Source organism: Halichoeres trimaculatus, unplaced genomic scaffold (assembly GCF_033239565.1).
Source record: "Halichoeres trimaculatus isolate MK-OKI-2021-1 unplaced genomic scaffold, fHalTri1.1 fHalTri1_scaffold_18, whole genome shotgun sequence".
Classification (NCBI taxonomy): domain Eukaryota; kingdom Metazoa; phylum Chordata; class Actinopteri; order Labriformes; family Labridae; genus Halichoeres; species Halichoeres trimaculatus.
Window position 1 is genome coordinate 31,307,757 of NW_027437196.1, and position 21,375 is coordinate 31,329,131.

Consider the following 21,375-nt stretch of genomic DNA (forward strand, 5'->3'; position numbering starts at 1 on the left):
CTCTGTTTGCTGAGGACAGTGTGCAGAGGGTGGCTGGTGTTGTCCAGAATGGCCAGCAGTTTGTCCATAGTCCTCCTCTCTGCCACCGTCACCAGGCTGTCCAGCTTCATACCGACCACAGAGCCGGCCCGTCTGATCAGCTTGTCCAGTCTGGAAGAGTCCCTCTTTGTTGTGCTTCCACCCCAGCACACCACAGAGTAGAAAAGGACACTGGCGACCACAGACTGGTAGAACATCCACAGGAGTTTCCTGCAGATGTTAAAGGAACGCAGCCTCCTCAGAAAGTACATCCTGCTTTGTCCTTTCCGGTACAGCTGGTCCGTGTTGTTAGCCCAGTCCATCTTGTCATCCAGCCACACCCCGAGGTACTTGTAGGTGCCAACCATCTCCACATCTGCACCCTCAATGTCCAGTGTTTGACAGGGTGGTCTTGACTTTCCAAAGTCAATGACCATCTCCTTGGTTTTACCGATGTTGAGTTGCAGGTGGTTTGTTCGGCACCATATTACAAAGTCCCTCACCAGACTTCGGTACTCCTCCTCATGGTCACCTCTGATGCATCCCACGATGGCTGTATCATCAGCGAACCTCTGGACGTGGCAGGATTCAGAGTTGTAGTCGAAGTCTGAGGTGTAGAGGGTGAACAGGAGAGGGGCCAGCACAGTACCCTGAGGCGCCCCTGTGCTGCTGTACAAGATGTCTGACATGATGTCCTTCATCCGTACATACTGTGGTCTGTCAGAGAGGAAACTGGAGATCCAGGACACCAGAAGTGGATCCACTTGCATGCTCGTCAGTTTGTTCTGTAGGATGGCAGGCTGGATGGTGTTGAAGGCACTTGAAAAGTCCAGAAACAGAATCCTGACTGTGCTACCCCCCTTATCCAGATGCAAGTGGGTCCGGTGTAGAAGGTATAGAATGGCATCTTCCACACCAACACCTGACCTGTAGGCGAACTGTAAGGGGTCCTGGGCATGCTGCACCTGAGGCCTGAGGTGTCTGAGAAGGAGCCTCTCCAGAGTCTTCATCAGGTGGGATGTGAGTGCTACTGGTCGGAAATCATTCAGCTCACCGGGTCGATTCTTTTTTGGAATAGGGACGATGCAGGATGTTTTCCAGATGGTGGGCACTCTCCCTTGTTGTAGACTGAGGTTGAAGACATGCTGTAGTGGCTCCCCCAGCTCAGCGGCGCAGGTCTTAAGTAGCCGGGGACTCACGTTATCCGGGCCGGGTGCTCTCCTGGGGGACAGCTTCCTCAGTTCTCCTCTGACCTGGTCAGCAGTAATGCAGAGGGGGGGATGTGATGGTTGGGGGGGCAGAGGGGGTGCCGGGCTGTCTGGAGAGGGACAGGTAGGAGGTGGGAGGTGGGAGATCAGCAGTGATGAGGGGGAGGGGGGATCACATGATGGTGGAGGGAGGGAGGATGCCATGATGGTGCCCTGAGTGGGGGGAGGGGGGAGGTCAAACCTGTTGAAGAAGGTGTTAAACTCGTTTGCCTTTTCAACTGTCCCCCCCTCTGTGGTCTTCCTGGCTTTGTGTCCCGTGATGGTTTTCACTCCATTCCAGACGTCCCTCATGTTGTTTTCCTCCAGCTTGTGCTCCACTTTCCTTCTGTAGCTCTCCTTTGCCTCCTTTAAGCACAGTTTCAGCTCACGCTGTACTGTCTTAATGGCGTCCTTGTTTCCACTCCTGAAGGCAGCTTTCTTCTTGTTGAGGACTGTTTTTACTTCATGTGTAACCCATGGCTTGTTGTTGGGATAGCAGCGAACAGTCCTAGTGGGGGCGACTACATCAGTGCAGAAGTTGAGATAGTCTGTCAGGCAGTGTGTCAGCCCCTCGATGTCTTCACCATGTGAGCTCTGCAGTACACTCCAGTCAGTGGTCTCGAAGCAGTCTCTGAGGGCATCCTCAGCTTCAGGAGTCCATCTCCTGAAGGAGCGAGTTGTGACACTCTGCCTCTTCACTAGGGGGGAGTACTGTGGCTGCAGGTATATCAGATTGTGGTCTGACTTCCCAAGTGGGGGGAGGGAAATGGCCCTGTATGCATCCCTTACATTAGCATACAGGAGGTCAATTGTCCAGTTTTTCCTCGTGGGACAGTTCACAAACTGGAAAAAAGCAGCATGAGTAAATTCCAGGGTGGCATGGTTAAAATCCCCTGAAATGAGGAAAAAAGCCTCAGGGTGTTGTGTCTGCAGCCTTGCTGTGACTGTGTGGATCTTCTCACACGCTGTGGCTGCATGGGCACTCGGAGGAATGTAAACACACACAGCGATCACGTGACTGAACTCTCTCGGTAGATAGTATGGCCGGAGGCTAACAGCTAGCAGCTCTAGGTCCCTGCAGCATAATGCCATCTTCACTGAGACATGTCCTGGGTTGCACCATCGGTTATTCACGTACACGATGAGCCCCCCACCTTTGCTTTTCCCACAGGCTTCGGTGTCTCTGTCCGCCCTCACTGCGGTGAATCCCGGCAGGTCCACGTTAGCGTCTGGGATGCTAGGAGTTAGCCACGTCTCTGTGAATATTAGCAGGCTGCTCCCTCGGTAAATCCGCTGGTTGTTCAGTGCTGTTAGCTCGTCCATCTTGTTCGGCAGTGCGTTCACATTCCCCATAGTGACGGAGGGAATCGATGGCTTAAAACGCCTCCGGTTGTCCGCCAACCTAGCCTTCAGCTTAGCGCCGGCCTTGCGGCCCCGATGTCTCCTCCACAGCTCCGCTGGTATGGGGTGTCTCACTCCGGCGTGTGCCTTTGTTTTAAGGGCCAGCAGCTCTTCTCTTGAATAAACAAGAGAACGAGTCTTCTGTTCCTCCCCAAAGTCTGTCATATCCATTGGATACATAATAAAACACTGTACTCCTGCCCGTAGCTGGCAGAAATAGTAAAAAAAGAGGGAAAAAGAAGGTTAAACAACTCGGTGTTACGGAGCAGCTAGAGAGTGCTGCCGTCACTCACAGCGCACAGCACTAGTCTATAGTTTTGCTTCTGAAGCCACGGCACTTTCTCAGAGGGTGTGGTTTATTATGCAGTGGACACAATTTGTCAGTGTCCCCATCTGATGAGATTTCTGTCTTTCTTACAGCTACTGATGATCTCACATTATGGTTCAGTGGTTGAAAGTTGGGTGAGAAACTTTTCTCTGTCTTGGCAGCACACAATGTTCCAGATATGATGGTAAAACTTGGATCACTACGTAACCTTGCTTCTTCGCAAACAAAGAACACAAAGACTGAGAATGGAGGATACAAAACTTTTTGTTTTATTTTGTTTTTACTTTATGTGTGGTGATCTTTGGAAAATCATCAAGTTTTTTGGGGTAAAGCGTTTTCAATTACCTCTGGTCAGCCATAAATGTCTTCTAATCTCTGCCACACCATCTGAAGGCCAGTGGAAGCACTGTAAATGCTTTGATTCTTTTAGCTTGCTCAGATGACGATGGACCAAGCCACTTGCATAAAAGATCTAGTTCTTCTTTAGCAGGGAGCTTTAAATCTTCAGAGGAGCTGATAAATGATGTTTTCCATGCCCAGTAGTTTTCTGGTTTATCATCAAATGTCAATAAGCCTGACCTCACCGTCTCCCGGCACATCAGATATTTCGCTAAGTCAGTAGCAGCAGAATGATTGGATAAGGCGGTTTCATTTGGAATGGATGGCTGAGCTGGATGAGGCTGCGAAACAGCTTAGTTGGTTCTGGTGTGTTTGTAGATGTAACATCTGATTTTAGGTGCTCTTCATAGCAGTGTGATTTTCTTTTGTCTTCAAGGTTATTGACATGGATTGTGCTCCAAGGATCCTCTCTATCATAATAATGTTGTGAAGCTAACTCAATAAATGTATTATCACTGATTTCACTCTGAGACGTTTCATCTTGTAGCACACAGCTTTTTGCTAAATCACCAATGCCCATGGTTGGCTGGGATGCTGGTGGACGTGTAACTACTGGTGGCTTTGCATCAGGTGGAGTTGCGACTGCATTTAATGTATCAACTGTTTGTGCACTGTTGTATGGCTGTAGAGAGGGATGTTGCTGGATGTTCAGAGTGTCTGTCTTTTTACTATTCTGTCCCTGCTCTCCTGGCATGGCAGATAGATTACAGCCTTCCCAAGAAAACTCAGATTCAGATGCTTTTGGTTGAAGTTTCACTCAGAAAAATGCTGTAAAACTGTACACACAAAGAATTGAATGTCAGTCAGACAGAAGAGATTCAAATTCCAACACATACAACTAATTTTAAGTCTCTTTTGGTCCCAAAAATGATAAAGAAAATATGGCGCTAGCTACATGCTAAGGTTCATAGCGAATTACATAGACATGCTAACGGTTAGCATATAAAGATCCTAGCCCACATCCAAACAGATCCGCAACCTATATCACAGGACTACATCACAAACACCTCAAGAAACAATAGAACTGATCCTCCTTAAGTAAAAAATAAAGACAAACGTTTTTCCAACAGGAAAAACAGAAAAAAGATGAATGTATAGAGCAGTGGCTGACCTCAGAGCAAGCTCAAGTTTTCTAACTCAAACTCAAAACGTGCAGCAACCACTTTTAAGACACCAGATGTCTCACTTCTATCGTCAACATTTAACAGACAACATTTAACAGACAACTCCTTGAGTTCAGCCTATAAAAATGAACCAAATTTCCTCTGTCAATGCAACAGACTCCTGGTACCCCGAGGTACAAGAGGAGCATGGGTCCTGTGCAGATCCTAAGATGTCAAGTTAAGAGAGTGTGGAGAGGTGGATTTGATGGTTTACTGTGTCAAAAGCAGCAGACAAGTCCAGCAGTAGTAGGGCAGGTGACTGACCAGCAGTTCGAGCCAGTCACAGTGATTCCGTGGATGACAGAGGTGCAGTCTTAGTGGAGTGGTCACACCTGAAGCCAGACTGATAGGGGTCAATCAGGTTGTTTTTCAGCAGATTTTTCAGAGACTTGGTTATAGACTGTTCCCTCAAGTAAGGGGAGACTGGGGACAGTTGCAACAAGGAACAGTTGCAACAAGCCTTATTTCTCTAATCAGAAACATGCTTGAGTGATGACACTCACACTGCACATGCTCAGTTAGACCATCTACCCACCAAGAAGAGAGAGGCCATATTGAGCATCTGGTCCTGTGTAACCCAGGTCACTATTTTACAAACTTTTGTAAACTTTTCTCCCACCAGAAATGCATGGGAGAGACGCAAGGAAATGAAGAGAGGAGAGAGGAACGGAGGAGATTGGTTTTTAGAGCAATAGGACATCCTCTACTTCAGAGTGTCACATGAAGCGACATGTTTCGGTGATGACGGCATCAGCTGATCACCTCTGGATCATCTGTCAGTCAGCTCTAACAGCTGTTTGTGCGTCTGGGCATGTGTGTTGTAATAACTCTGATCAAACAGAAACAGTAACAGAGCTTTGTCTGTTCCTTTAACCAGTTAAACACACACGTTACCATGAAGAAAACCTGCTCTCTGTTTATTCTGTGTGCTGTTTAGAAGCTCACGGATCACTTTACCTGTAAAATGCGTAATTGTGAGATTATTTATGAATTATTTATTCTTTATCTTGAGCCCATCTGATCATGAACTCTGAAGCTTCAGAGTTCACGATCAGATAAGGTGGGTTATATTAATATATTAATATATTAATATAACCCACCTTATTGTGTCTGAGGAAGATATTATTGATCAGTCAGTTTTCTGTATTAATCCTCTGATTATATTGATTTGATGAAGGTTGTGTTCAGCGTTTTGTGCTCTAAACTCACAGCAAACACTTTATTACCAGATTTATGATCAGTTTCTGGACGATCCTCTGTGCCTGTCCTCAGCTTGTCTTTTCTCTCATTAAACTCTGTTGTGTTTTTGTGAAGTTTCATGTGAAGTCTGAGCTGCTGCAGCATCCAATTAGAGAGTTATATTCCATATGGGGGCGTGTCGGTCAGTGAAAAGACTTCTGCAAAGCTGGCTCTCGTGTCTCGTCGATCATAGCTCCTCCGATCAGTCTCCTCTCTCCTCTCTCCTCTCTCCTATGAGTGCAATTATCGCTTTGGGACAGTCTTCAAAATGGCGACTGAGAAAGTGCTTCCGGTGTCGTGGAGGAGATAGGACGGAGGAAGCACGAAGTTAATGCATTGAGACGCACCCCTGGATTCAGCGTTAATCAGGAAGTGTAGGTATAAGACGGTGCAGCTGATAGTGTGAGACACTCGACTCGACTCTAGATTGAATCATCTGAGGTCTGATCTACTGAACTGATAAAGCTTATTGAATAGTACATAGAGTAACTGAACATAAACGTGCTAACTGAACTTATATTTTGAACTTAAACATGTTAACTGAACTTAGACGACGATGACGAAGTGGAAAAACTGAACTTATACGTTGCCGAGTGGTGCCGGACAAGACGAGCCGACGTATTAAAAATAGATTTTGATTGAACTTGGTAAGTTAATAATCCTTACAGGGACTGGCATGAATCTAATACAGTGTACACTCATCTATTGGTATGTGTGCTGTTGTATGAATGAGTACGAGTAGGTAACGTATCGATGGGTAAAAGCTAATGCTAACAAAAGTTTGGCTACCATGTGCGAGTGTGAGAATAAATGAGCAACTAGCTGCATAATACGCAGTGTGGGGCTATAGAGATCAAAGAAAAAAAGATGGACGAGTAAATTTATTAATGTTTTATTTAATTTAACTGTTATTTATTTGATCATTTGTTCACTTATGTAATTTACTTGTTAATTTATTATGCTTATGAGTGTTTAAGTTTGGCCTTATTTTTATACAGGCCATGTTTTGTTTCCTTTTCCTTCTGGTGTGGACTGATGGCTAGCTGAACCCGACAAACAAGGACATTGGAATCTATCTGTGAAACAACGACCAACACCAGATAAGCTTTTCAGTTGAAAGAGACTATTTTCTAGCTTTTGGACTATCATATCTTTGAAGACGAAAACGTTTATTTTTTTGTATTATGGATTTTGAATTCTGTGGACAATCATAACTACTGATCACATGAAGTGCCTTATTTGATTTATACATTTTGTGGACTTCTGAGTTTGAGAAAGTGAAGTGAACTCACTAAACACAAAGGACTGAAGATCTTGAAATATTTTTTTTTGTTTTTTCTTTATTTTATTCTCCTTTTATATTGAAAATACAAAAATATTTTTTGAAACCCTCATTTACTGTCTGTGTGCCTTATTAAGTATTGCCACCTCATTAATTTCCCTTTTTTGAGTTTAGATCTTCTGATTTCACTAGCCTTTTTTTCTTCATGGTGTTATCCTTAAGTTTATGATAAAGTAAACCTTAGAGGTAAACATAGGTTACACCTGCTTCTATCAAGTAAAGTTGTTTTGGAGGTATGAAAGTAGCTTTTTTCATGAGCTGTTTTTTGTCATACTGTCCTGACCTTATGTATGAATGAATCCAAACCTATCTAGTTTGAATCACTGTTTGTTGACTATTAAATGACATGGTGAGCATGTGTCAATGTCAATGTGGCTAGCTAGCACATGGTGTTTGGTCATGACTGGTACAATGAGGACAGTTGCAACTGTTGCAACTGTCCTCATGCTATTAGACTAGTTATATTAGAAAAGACCACACAACCATATTTTTAAAGATGTTTAGTTCAAAATAGGCAACATTAATATATTTTATTGCTCATGATGAACAGAACAGGCAATCATATGGAGAAACTAACGCTAATGATAAACAGAATAATTTCCCAAATAACTTGTTAAGCAAAAATTAGGACTTGGTTATTGTTGTATGTTGTATGTGTCTTATAAACTTGTCATAGAGTGAATAAATCATCTAAATAGAGAAATTGTATTCTGTTTATTTTCAGTATGCAAAGAGTGAGGAAGAGAGTCACTAACAGAGGGGTTCCCCTCAGTATTTTGGAACAAGCCTCAGATATTATTACAGTTCAGGGCAAATCAGCGAGGGCAGTGGCCAAGGCCTTTGACATATGCCACACCACATTGTTCAGGTTCCACAAGAAAAAAAAGAATCTTGCAAGCACGGCATCAAAAAATAATGTTGCAAGTTATACCATTCTTTTTGTCCCAAAATGCATTATTGAGTTTTTATAGCTTCAATAATATCTGCACATTGACTCAAGGTAGGCCCATTTTTAAACAAAACAAAACAAATTAAATACCTTAAAGCTGTGCAGAAAAGAAAATTGAATTTGAGCCCACTATGGGTCATACCACTAGTATTTGTCCTATTTAGACAAAACACTGAGGATAATTAGTGAAAAATTAATGTATATATATATATATATATATATATATATATATATATATATATATATATATATATATATATATATATATATATATATATATATATATATATGAATTCCTCTATTCAAATGAATATTCTGATTAATATGTTATATGTAGCCATCTTTAAATAGTATGGGCATTTAGCAGACAGATGAAGGTTTAATATGTAAAGATTTGATGAGACTAGTCCAAATATTCTCTGAGTAACTGAGAGTAATGTAAAAGGTGTTGCAACTGTTCCCAGTCTCCCTATTTTTGACAGGAAAGACAGTAGTGAGACTGGCCTCTAAGTGTCAACCTTTGCTGGGTTGAGATTTGGTTTCTTAAGCAGCAGGGGGACCCAAGCTTGTTTAAAAGCTGTATGTAAGACCCCAGATTTTAAGGAGGAATTGACGATGTGTGTCACTGCAGGTGTGATTTTGGGTAAAATGGTCTGCAGGATGCTGGTAGGTATAGGATCAAGAGGACAGGCTGTGGGTTTGGGGTTTAGAAGAAGTCTGGAGACCTCCTAACTCAAAGGAGCAAAAGAGCAGAGTGTAGCATCAGTCGCAGGTTGGATCTATTAGAGAAATGCTTGTTTCCATTCTCTCTCAGTAAGCATAAGCATAAGATGATCAAATGATGCTCTCTCTGTGAGAGCATCATTTGATCATCAAGGTTGTAAAATCAACTGCACCCTGTTATGAAATGTGTTGCTGCTGATCATGGAAACCAGAAGTGAAAGTGATGTGTAATCAAGCCTATCACGCCCTGCTTTGTGTGTTTCGATAAAGACGCTGCACAGGGGAAGAAACCTCAAAGATTGTAAGTGTCAGTCTTTGGTAACACAGCTGACCATTCTTCCCTTTGCAAAGGATTAAACTTATAGCTTGTTGTAGGAGTTTTCTTTCATCCCTGCAGGCACTGAATAGTTGGTTAGGTACTTGAACCTGACAGATCTGACTGAGCTGGTCAGGCTCAGAGAACTGGTTGTTGATGTTTGCAACCTTCTCAGTGACAAAGGAGGCAGACTTGCCTGGAGTCAGTGTAGTAGAGGGCTGAGCGGTTGGTGGAGAGAGTAAGGAGTTAAACGCCATAAACAGTTCTTTTGTGTCAGTGGCAGCACAGATCTTGCTCTGATAATGGGCTTTCTTGAAGGCAGGATGTGAATGATGCCCGTTTTAGCTGGTAGGACGACAAATCAGTGTTTTCTTTTTTTTTTTTTAGGCATATGCCACTTTCTTTCTGCTGCCCTGAGTCCACCTCTTTTTTCTTTTAGAACTTCAGAGAGCCATGGACTAGGTGGCATTGTCTTAGCTGGTTTCGACACCAGGGAGCAGGGTTTGTCCAGAGCTGATACCAGAGAGGAACTGAGTGTGCCTGTAGCCTGGATAACAGAAAGTGAAGAGAACTGAGAGTGGTCGGGCATTGTGGAAGACACTGCATCAGTCCACTGTGTTGCTGTGAAGGACCTCAGGTTTCTGCAAAAGGAAACCATCTGCATAGGTGCCTGTGTTTGAGGAAGGGCTACAGAGAATTTTACCAAGAAATGCTCTGAGAGGTGTAGTGGGGTAACAGTTACTTCTGCTTTGAAGCAGTTACGAGTCAGCACCAAGTCAAGGATTTAATTCTAAATATGTTGAGTGAACAAAGAAATAACTTGTTGAATGAATGTAACAAAATTATGGAAATAATTTCCACCTAATGAAACTGCTTTCATTCAGCAAGACACCAATTTGTTAAACCAACTAATTGTTAATATGTATGTCACTCAACAAGTTAGTTCTTTGTTCACCCAACAAGTTGTTTCTTTGTTCACACAACTCGTATGTACAATTGGTTAGTTTAACAAATTGAGGTCTTACTAAATAAAAATCAAATGTATTCGGTTTGAAACAAAACAGTCAATATTAATTGACTTAACTTGGTTTGTTTTGATGAAACATGAAAAAATCATGTTCATCCATTTTTTTTATTTGTTTATTTATTTATCTATTTTTGAGTGAAGAGTCAAAAGCAGAATAGTCTTGTTTGGCATTGTCAGAGGAGATTTGACAAAGTCTCCATGTGTTCAACCCCCAGGCTCAGCTCATCTGTTCATTCCACATGTGATCCTTACATATGTGGCTCCATTTAAAAGAAAATAAACAGGCTTTACAACAAGAAATGATTAAGTACTAAAAGGCTTTGTTATAAAGATGATCATATTCTTTTTAATTTGCATTTTATAATGGAGTTGGCTGCAGAAATTATTTGTGCCACCAGAAGTCATCAGAAAACATCTTATCATTTAATTTCCTCTGTGTGAGAAGCAGACCTGTTTTTCATCGTGTCCAAGTAAGATTTTCACCTGGTCGCATTTGTGCAAGTGCTTATGTTTCGATGCTTCCTCCATCCACAGTTAATGTGTAAGACATTGTGATTGAAAGTCACCCACTTTTTTGCTGGCTGGTCAGTCTCCCCCTCCTGCACTCTCCCCTGAGGGCCACTGGGTAGTGCATAGTGCTATGCACTTTGCACACCTAAAACAGACAGAACTTCACAGCAACCAGCATTTCACAATTTGCCTCCTCACTTTAAGATTTATGCAGCTCTAAACTCTCTTAATTGAAGAGGAGCTTGTTTTGGTCTTCAGGAGGCAAGATGGCGGCAGCAGGAGTGAGTGGTTTGGCAGGCTCCACTCATCTCCAAATTTTAGTCCTTTTTTTGTCTTCTCTACTTTACCTCATCCATACTTTGGTCAAGTGTTACTGTCAAGTCAAAGTCAAGAAAAAGGCTCTTCCCAAACAATAGGGTGGAAAAGAGAACAAAGACAGTCAAGTTTGCAGGTACCTGCTCAGCATTCTATTGTTGCTGCTTCACCTGGTGAACACCTGTAGTCACATCGAGATTCCGATTGCTACACAGAGCCTCAAAACTCAAAGCTACCCCGGAGATCCGATAGGCATGTTATCCACCAAACCATGGATACATTTTTATGGTCATGATATTCTCCGCCTTTCTCCGTAGCGACCGATAAGCTACGTCAAGAACCGGGCTTGGCACACAATCATGGAAAGCCAGCTGGACGGCCAGCCGGATCTTGGTTACCCTCAGTTTACTCTCCAGAGAGGTTCAACTTAATCCTGGTCCCACACCTCAGTTGAAGGGAAGTGGTTTGGATATTACACCTGGCTCTCCAACGCTGAACTTGCCTTCCACCGCACAGGATTTACCGGTGCCCCTCTATTTGACACCTTTTATGGATTTGCTGCTCTCGCTCTCTGTAAACAGCATCGGGAGCTCATCTGCCAGTACCCACTCCCCTGGACCAATGAGCGCTTTTCCTAATATCCCGGTTGTGAAGTTCTCGGACTCTAATGCATGCCACTGGCAGCGACCCTGCGCGCAGACAGATTCAGACGGGGTGAGTTGTGATAGCTGTCCATATGCTACACACAGTGACAGACATCCTGATGGAATCCTGCACGATAACATGACTAACTTGCCCGCTGATGTGAGAATAATGCTGATGAAGCCCCAAACTGCTCCAGGATCAGCTAATGTGACAAAAGACAACTGCACTGTGCTAAAACAGTGCCAGCATCTGTATTTCCAAACGGTGAGCCACGCAAAGGTCATCTGGGACAGTACATCAAAGCCCAAAGGTTTGCTTGGTGGCCACCTATCAGAAGTGCACTGCCCAAAATTGATTAAATACAAAACCTGCTGGTGGAGTCAAATCTGGACTTCTTATGTCTCACAGAGACCTGGCTTAACTGTAATATACCATTCAACCTCATAAACATCCCAGGGTTACACCTGCTTTAGGAAAGACAGAGTGACACGGAAAGGGGGAGGAGTTCTTTTATATATTAGAGAAAATTTTAGAGTACAGAAATACAACTGAACTGTGATCTTAAAAGCTTGGGAGTGAATATTATCCTTTCCCCCGAATGAATTTCACTGTTGTTGTTTTTTTATAACCACCTCACGTGATGTACCTTCTATGATGAATTGAAAAAACTCCTTACAATCGCTCATCTGAATGCATTCGATTGGGGGACTTCAATGTCAACTGGATCGATAAGGTTGCAAAACGAAAATTAAAAGCCCTAACTGCAAAAATTAATTAACATCAACTGACAGATAAACCAACAAAGATAACAAAATCTTATTTTTATTTGACCTTGTTTTCTCAAACAGGAGAGAAAGAATAACTAGAACTTACAATTTGATTACAAGTATATCAAATTGTAATATGACGTTGGTGGCAAGAAAACTGATCAAAAAAACGATTGGTTCATCATGTAAAAAATGCCCAAAAAAATTTCAAATCAATTCCTAAAAATAAAATGGCTGAATTTGAAAACTGTTTAACACAACTGGATTGGTCTAAAGTAATAGAAACAGATGATATTAACGCTTGCTGTGATAGTTTTGTGACAGCTATCACTAGCTTGATTGACAAATACACTAAAACATGGAAAAGTGGGTCTAAGAAATAAAGTGGTAGCTGAAATGCGTAGGACCAAAATGAAATACTACACCAAGGTTATTGAGAAATCCAATGGTAAAAGCTCTACATTGTGGAAACATATCAACAGTGTTGCCAACTCTGACTCTAAAAAATAGACAATCAAGGGGTTGCAAATAAACAACAGATATATTTCTGATGATGCATTAATTGCAAATGAGTTTAATAACTATTTTATCAAATCAGCCCAAGAACTGTCTAAAAATTTTAAACCTATAGAGTGGGCAACAAACATCTCTGATGAGAATAGGTCAAACCTATTTTATATTCAAGAAGTAAATTCCCCCAAAAAATTAGTAAAACCATGAGCAATCTTACTTACTCAAAAGCAAAGGATGTCTTTGACCTGAACTGTAAAATTCTTAAGAGATACAGATCCCAACCACTTAAACCAATAACACGTCTAGTAATTATGTCAATCAAAAAAATAACTTTCCCTGATAGCTGGAAAAAAAAGGCTATTATCAGTCGAATTTATAAGTCAGGTGAGCCAGATTTGACTTGTAACTAAAGACTAATTTCCATTCTCCCAGTTGTGCCTAAAATATGAGAAAAAGTCATTGCAGACCAACTTGTGTCACATCTTGAAACTAATGATTTACTTCATCAACAACAAATTGGTTTCAGACCAAAATACTCCACCGAGACAGCAAACCTCTATCTAACTGAAAAAATTAAGGGTTTTCTGAACAGTGATCACATTGTGGGAGCAGTTTTCTTAGACTTAAAAAAAAAAGCATTCGATACTGTTAACTACTACTGTTATACTACTGTCCAAATTCTCTTCATTTAAATTTTCAAATTAGGCTTCACTGGTTTGACTCATGCCTCAGAGGGAGGGAGCAGTGTGTCAGAGTCAATGGACAAAAGTCGACATTCTGTTGTAACAGCATTGGGATACCCCAGGGGTCAGTTCTTGGTCCTGGTGCTGCTCTTCAGCATTTATATCAGTGACCTACCTGAGATTTGTCCTGTTGTCAGTTGCCAAATGTATGCTGATGACACGGTCTTATTCACAGCAGGCAGATCAGCAAAGAAAGCTGCAGAGCAATTAAATGAGTCGTTGCACTCTGTAGCACATTGGCTTGAGTCTTCTCACCTAATATGGAATGTTAAAAAAACTGTCTCAATATATTTCTCTTTGCATAAACAACACGATGGAGAATCATTCCTGATTCAGATCAAAAATGAGCCTATTAATGTGGTTAATGATGTAAAGTACTTAAAAATCATCCTAGACTTACACCTATGGTTTGAATAGCAAGTGAACTATGTTTGCAAAAAAGTTAAATCTCTGTTCCAGGATCATCAGAATGTATCTTTCTTTAAACACAGCCAAACTCTAAATGCGCGCAATGATATTCTCACATCTGTCATACTGCCTCACTTCCTGATCCCAAGCCTTGCAAACAACTTGCAAACCAATCATATCCATATACAACCAGACAATAAAAATCATGGACAAAGAAACTGCTAGTAGGGGTGTAAATCACCAGTTTCAAAGTGATACTCTGGGATGGAACAAGTTGGGTCCTGTCACAAGGTTTAGGGCAGAAATTACCCCTACAGCAGTGTTTTTGTGCAGCAGAAGCCCAGGGCGCACACACCAAACACCCCCTCCCTGCTCGTCTACCGATTTCCTCTGCACTCAGACGGGGTCATATTTTAATTCAACAAAAACACAAATAAACGGACTCCCACCGAAAAAATCTGATATCGGTCTGCATTCAAGCTTTATTCAAAGTGAACGGCAGGTCGTCCTCGCTCTCACAATCACTCATCTTTACGTTGTTATTGCATGATACATCATGGCAGACTACCTGTGTTTGTTTATATCTGGCACTCCGCGCGCACGGACTTGTACACTGAGCGGCGAGCGCCTAGGGGGCCAGCTATGGCTCTGCAGCGGAGGTAGCGCCGTGTTACAACATGATGAGAACTAGAGCCCTATTTAGCCTTTTTTTGGGGGGGCGAAAGTAACGTGCTGAAAATTCTCCAAATAAAGCATGAATGCAGACCGATATCAGTTTTTTTCGGTGGGAGTCCGTTTATTTGTATTTTTGTGTTTTCAAAGTCAGGTGCTGTGGTGGAGAGAGCGCATCTCATCTCCGACGTAACAGACAGTCGAGATCGGTACTTTGACTTCATAGATATTATATACTGCATTTTAAAAAAAAAAAAAAATTTAATTATTGTTGTAATTATTATTATTACTATAAAGGAAAATGTGTGGTGTTTTGATTTAAATGAAATATATAGGCCTATTCAATCATTAAAAAATATATTAGTATTTTTTTTGTTGTTTTTTACTTTTTTTTTTTTTCATCAATTGCTGGAAATTCCAGGGCGACCCCATTTGAATTCCAGGCGACCCCACGTGGGGTCGCAACCCCAAGGTTGAAAAAGACTGGCTTATCCTGTTCAGGGTCGCGGGTGGCTGGAGCCTATCCCAGCTGTCATTGGGCGAGAGGGGACACCCTGGACTGGTCGCCAGTCAATCACAGGGCTGACACAGACAGACAGACAACCTCTCATTCACACACTCACACTTATGGACAATTCAGAGTGACCAATTGACCTGATGAGCATGTTTTTGGACTGTGGGAGGAAGCTGGAGGACCCGGAGAGAAAGGAAGAGAGTTTTGTTACTCACAGGCACAGTGATGTCAGTTTCTTGCCTCTTAGCCACCTGTGTCTTTCCATTGATGTAGATGGGCTCTACTGGTTGCAGCATCACTTCCTGGAGCAGTTCATCATCCAGGAAAGCAGTGACCTGGCTTGGCCTCACCAGGAGTTTGAGCTGATGCCACTTTCCGTCATACAGGGGCTGGCAGGAAGAACAAAAGAGGTTATCACAAATGTAGAGAGATTTACTGCCAGTCTATTTAAGACTGAAACATATCTTTGTTCAAGATTTACTCCTTAAGCTAAGTTGGATGTTGAAACATAGTGAACTTGTCAAATATCTTCCAGTCAGACCTCTGTTTCTGTTGGCAGCTTGATGTGCTTCAAATGTGTTAGTGCAGCCAAGATGTGGGGTTCTTAAATGCTACAGAATAGACCATAATGTCCAGTTAGTTTTAAGACCAGATTCTGTGCCTTTTTCCCATCATAATCTTTTTGTAAGCTCAAACCATACTGGCGGAGAGGGAGAAACAGAGCAGCTATTGTTTCAGTGAGCCACAGCTATCCTTTCTAAATGACAAGTCACAGGCCTCCACCTCCAGCCACTTCAAACCAAATCAAATCAAGCATGTGAAAACACAGACAGAATAAAATTACAGCTCTGTCAAACTCCTCACTAAAGTCAAGGTAGCTGCTGGGATGAAGAGTGGTGGATACTCTTTGGAAAACACAACTTGTGTGTGTAACAGGATGTATTATTAGCATGCATTGCCATTGAAAGAGTTTCTCATCCACTGTTCAGTTTCCACCTTGGTTTAGAGGAGGAAACATTTCTTTTGAGCCTCATTTTGGCTTACATCACATGACATCTTCACTGCCTTTGCTCTGTATTACAGTGCGCAGGGGCTGATGTTAACAAAAATACTAGTTTGGCTCTCTGTGCCACCAACATCAAGGGAGAGCAGGGATTGGAAGAGACACAATGGGCTCTTTCAGGAGCCAAAAAACAGAGGCCTTGTGCTGCTGTGTGTCAAAGTGGCAAAGTGGCAGTGCTTGGCACCGTGTAGATATCATGGTGGAAAATGAGCATTTGCAAATCAATTTGTTTTAAAGCTACACTAAATGAGCTTTGATCACTCGAGGGCAGAGTATGGGGGCTTTCATCTTGGACAGTGATTCCCAGCCCGTGGGCAACCAGGAAAGGTACTGCATGTAGGCCACAAATCATTTCCAAAATAGTTTGATTTCTGTGGGGGTGTAAAAATAAAACATGTTGCAACATGTTACAGATGCTATTTTAGTGACTGTGGAGTCTCCAACATGTTTCTTCTGTATTTTTTTTACATGTTTAAAATGTAAATTATATTGCACAAGGCTCTTATACATGCAAACAAAACTTTAAGAATGCCACAAACACTTTGAAGCTGCCCTGGAAGCAAGGAGTTATCTTTCACAAGCACATCCAGTTCATCCTCTTTCTGTGTTCTCATGTTGTACTCACATACAAATTATTACCATTTATCCTCACTTTGTACTTTACCAACTATGAGCTACTATGATTGTATAAATGTTTTATTCCAGTGGATAATTTCAATATAAAAATGTATTATACATTAACCTCTAGCTGCCCCCCTAATGAGGAGCCTCCTGTTGCCCCCTTATTTTAATGTTCTGTTGAAAACAAATCACTACTATGCTTTAAAGTCCCTCAAAAAAATTAAATAAGGGATGATTTATTTTATTTTTTAAAACTTTAAAGGTAAACTTTGGCCCTTAAATATTTAGCTATGCCCCTGCAATTGCGGTGAGTCTGTGACAAACCTCCTGCTGTGTGGTGTGGTGTAGGTCTGAATGAGATGATGGAAGAGTGGAGAGACCCAGCTGGCAAACATCTCTCAGTGAAATAAGTTTCCCCAGTTGAAATTTAACCTATCTTCAAGTTGAAGTCAAGTTAATTTATAATCCATCTGGAACCACCAGCCAAAGGTGACTGTTCAGTGCATCCGTTACTCACCAGTCAAAACTCTATGTACATGTTGGAGTGTTATCCCCTTTTGGTAAGTTGATCAGTAAACACAACAACATTATATGAAACATTCATGTTCTAAAATAAATCTATTGATTATATCTATTGTCTGTCATCCCTCTAAAATTGGTGTGCAGGAATCCTGAAGGAGGTGGTTTAAGGAGCTTACACTGATGTAGAAATGAAGGGAGGCAAATATCAGTTTAGTATAGTGAGCAGATCATGGCCTGCCAGGCAGACGAACGCCTTTTTAACCCAAATATCTCCACTGTACTGTGGGTCAATAAATGTTGATCTGATCTTATAAAGCTGCACATTAGAATGCACTATTACTCTCAAAGTGAATTAAAAAATACAGTGAAAACAGGGAGTCAGAACACAAGTGCTTGGGGGGTGGTTCTACTTTTCTAGTTTCATACGTAAGGGTACTCGTGGACCCACTGTGAAACATAATAAAAGGAGTTTATCCGTGACATTTTCATATCTTATCACTTTCAGGCCAGAATGAAAATAGAAATATTTTAAGTCAATTTGATAAAAGAGGCAGGAGCAGGCAAGATAAGAAGTAAACAGAAGAGAGGGATAGAAATGAGGAAGAGAGAACGGGGAAGAAGTCAGGAAATTCAGACGAGTAGAGGGCCACTGAGAGAGGAACAGAGCAGGAACAAAGTGAAGAAGAAGAGGAACAGGAAGACAGTAGTGTGAGGGATGAAGAGCAGTATCAAATTCAGAAAAAGGAACAGATACTGAAGAGGCAGACGGTGAGGATGAGGAGGAAAAAGATTGCAGACTGATCCATCCTCAAACCCCCCTCCCAAAAAAAATTTTCTAGACCTGCCACTAAACTTAGCTGTCGATCTCATTATCAACACTGATGCCAACTATTCTTTTATACACACTTCCATTCTATTCTTATAACTTAAGGCTTTTATTTTTCCTCAAATTGTTTGTTGTCAGTCTGGGGGCATTATCAAGCTTTGTGCATCATTGTAACTGGTGTGCCAGGAAATTCTGTTGAGAAATGTTTAGTGCAACGATAAACTATGTTTAATGTGTGTATTCCTTTGACACATTTTTTTTTCTGTAATTAATCAAGTTAACACAAGTCCCATCCTAAGAAATAACACATAAAGACTCAGATTTTACAGTGTATGAACTGCTTCAAAGTTGTTTTAAACCTTTTTTTTTTGTCTCTTTTTCATCATTTTTGCATTTGGAGTGGATCATCACTTTGTATGGTTCATTTGTTGGTCATGGATAACAGCAGCAGCTGGACCATAGGGGGTGCCCACCAGTTGTGGGGAAGGAAATATTTTTTGAGTTTTTATAAATCAATGTCAGTTTTACTTAATAGTGTGTATGTGTGTGCCTACATGCAACTGCATCATTAAAACAACATTTACACCAACTGACACTCATTAAACAGTGAATTTACACTAAGGACGCTGTCACACTGGCCATCCAAATCGTGCCGTGCCTAAGCACGATTGCCCCCCTGCAGCGCTGTTCCCTAGCTGTGGAGTACGGCCGGCGGTCACACTACCCCAATATGAACCAGACTTTAGCGGGTATCACAGACGCGCACAGCCCGCCTACGTCATAGTGAAGCATTTGTTTACATGAAGCGCGATCTCATAAGAGTCAGCACAATGAGACACAGAGAGCACTGCTACAACTTTAGAGACTTTTTGACTTATATTAAGTCGTTTTTGCCCAACACAGCCCTCTAACACCCCCGCTTTGTTTAAAATGAATGTCGAGAGATGCGCTCGCGGTGATTATACGTAATGGATTGCACGCGCTGTCCACGTGCTTGTGCTCATGCATGAAGTTAACTGTGCCGAAGCCCACCTCTTCAAAGCGTACCAAAGCACGGAAGGGAATCGTGCTTGAGCGCGGTACTGTTGCGGTCACACTGGCCATTCCAAACGTGCTTTACGGCTGAAGTGTGCTTAGGCACGGCACGATTGGCCAGTGTGACCGCGTCCTAACAGTATCATTCTCTCACGGGGCGCTTGGCAAAGTGCCTGTGACTTGCAGCTAAATAGCCAATCTGGTTATGGTTACTTGGGGAAAATGATGAATAACTGGCCACTCAACGTCGCTAAATTAAATGCCTGAAGGGCGCTAGAAAAGACTCTGTACGGAGGGAAAAAAATACAGCGAGGAGGAAGAGAGATGATGGCGGTGAAGACGGCAGTAGTTCAAGCACAGCCTTGACCAAATTCGGTGAGATCCTTATTGATTTACCCCTTGGAGAAACAGATGACAGAGGAAAAACTGCTTGTTAAAGCGCTAGGATCCGACACTCCTTAAATCAACATTTCCCAGCAATCCAAAGAAAAAGAGAAGACGTACAAACTGAGTTTTTGCCGAAGCTGCTTCAACCGTAAAACGTGGCTGACAGGTTGTGGCGCAGACAATGCACTTTTCTGTTTCCCCTGTATCCTCTTTGGAAGCAACAGATGTGACTTGACTTGGACAAGGACTGGACTGACGGACTTAAAGCATCTCTCCGAACAGATCAAGAAGCATGAGAGAAAATTCATATGGAAAACTGCGTACAGCTTGCTGGTTTTGGAAAGATTAGCATAGCAATGCAGCTTGATGACGGGCACCGCATTGCTGTAAGAAGACACAATGAAAAGGTAGATAAAAACCATAATGTTTTTTCTAAAATCATTGATTGTATCAAATTTTAAGATGCTTTTGAATTAGCAACATGAACATGATGTAAGGGATTCCTCAGACAATGCAGGAATATCCAGACACTGAGGAGCAGCAAACTAAGGAACAGACACACGAAGGAGCAGACACAGTGAGGAGCAGAGGTATAGACACACTAAGGGGCAGACATACTGAGGACCAGACACATTGAGGACCAGACAAACTGAGAAGCAGAGACAGTGAGGAGCAGACACACTGAGGAACAGACACACTGAGGAGCAGACAGTAAGGAGCAGACACACTGAGGAGCAGACACATTGAGGTGCAGAAAAAGAGACACACTAAGGAGCAGAGAGAGAGAGACACTAAGGAGCAGACACACTAAGGAGAAGACACACTGAGGTGCAGAGAAGGAGACACACTGAGGAGCAGAGAGAGAGACACAATAAGGAGCAGACACACTGAGGAGCAGACACACTGAGGAGCAGAGAGAGACACACACTAAGGAGCATATACACTTAGGAGCAGACACACTAAGAAGCAGACACAATGACAAAACAGACACACTAAGAAAGAGACACACTGAAGAGCAGACATACTACGGAGCGGAGAGAGACACACGCTGAGGGGCAGACATTCTGAGGAGCAGACACACTGAGGAGCAGACATACTGTGGAGCAGACACACTGAGGTGCAGAGAAAGAGACACACTGAGGACCGGAGAGAGACACACGGTGGAGCAGATACACTGAGGAGCAGACATACTGAGGAGCAGACACACTGAGGAGCAGAGAGAGACACACACTGAGGAGCAGAGAGAGACACACTGAGGAGCAGACAGAGACACACACTGAGGAGCAGACATACTGAGGATCAGACACACTGAGGAGCAGACACACTGAGGATCAGACACACTGAGGAGCAGACACACTGAGAAGCAGAGAGAGACACACACTGAGGAGCAGAGAGAGACACACACTGAGGAGCAGACAAACTGAGGAGCAGACACACTGAGTAGCAGACATACTGAGGAGCAGACACACTGAGGAGCAGAAAGAGACACACACTGAGGAGCAGACACACTGAGGAGCAGACATACTGAGGTGTGGAGAGGAAACAACAACATCTCTGGTTATAACACAAAGACAAAGACATTGTGGGTGATGTCGAACGTGCTAATGAATTCCACCAGTTCTTCAACAAGTTTGACACAGCGACCACTTCCTCTTCTACTGCTGCTCCTTCTTCACATCTGT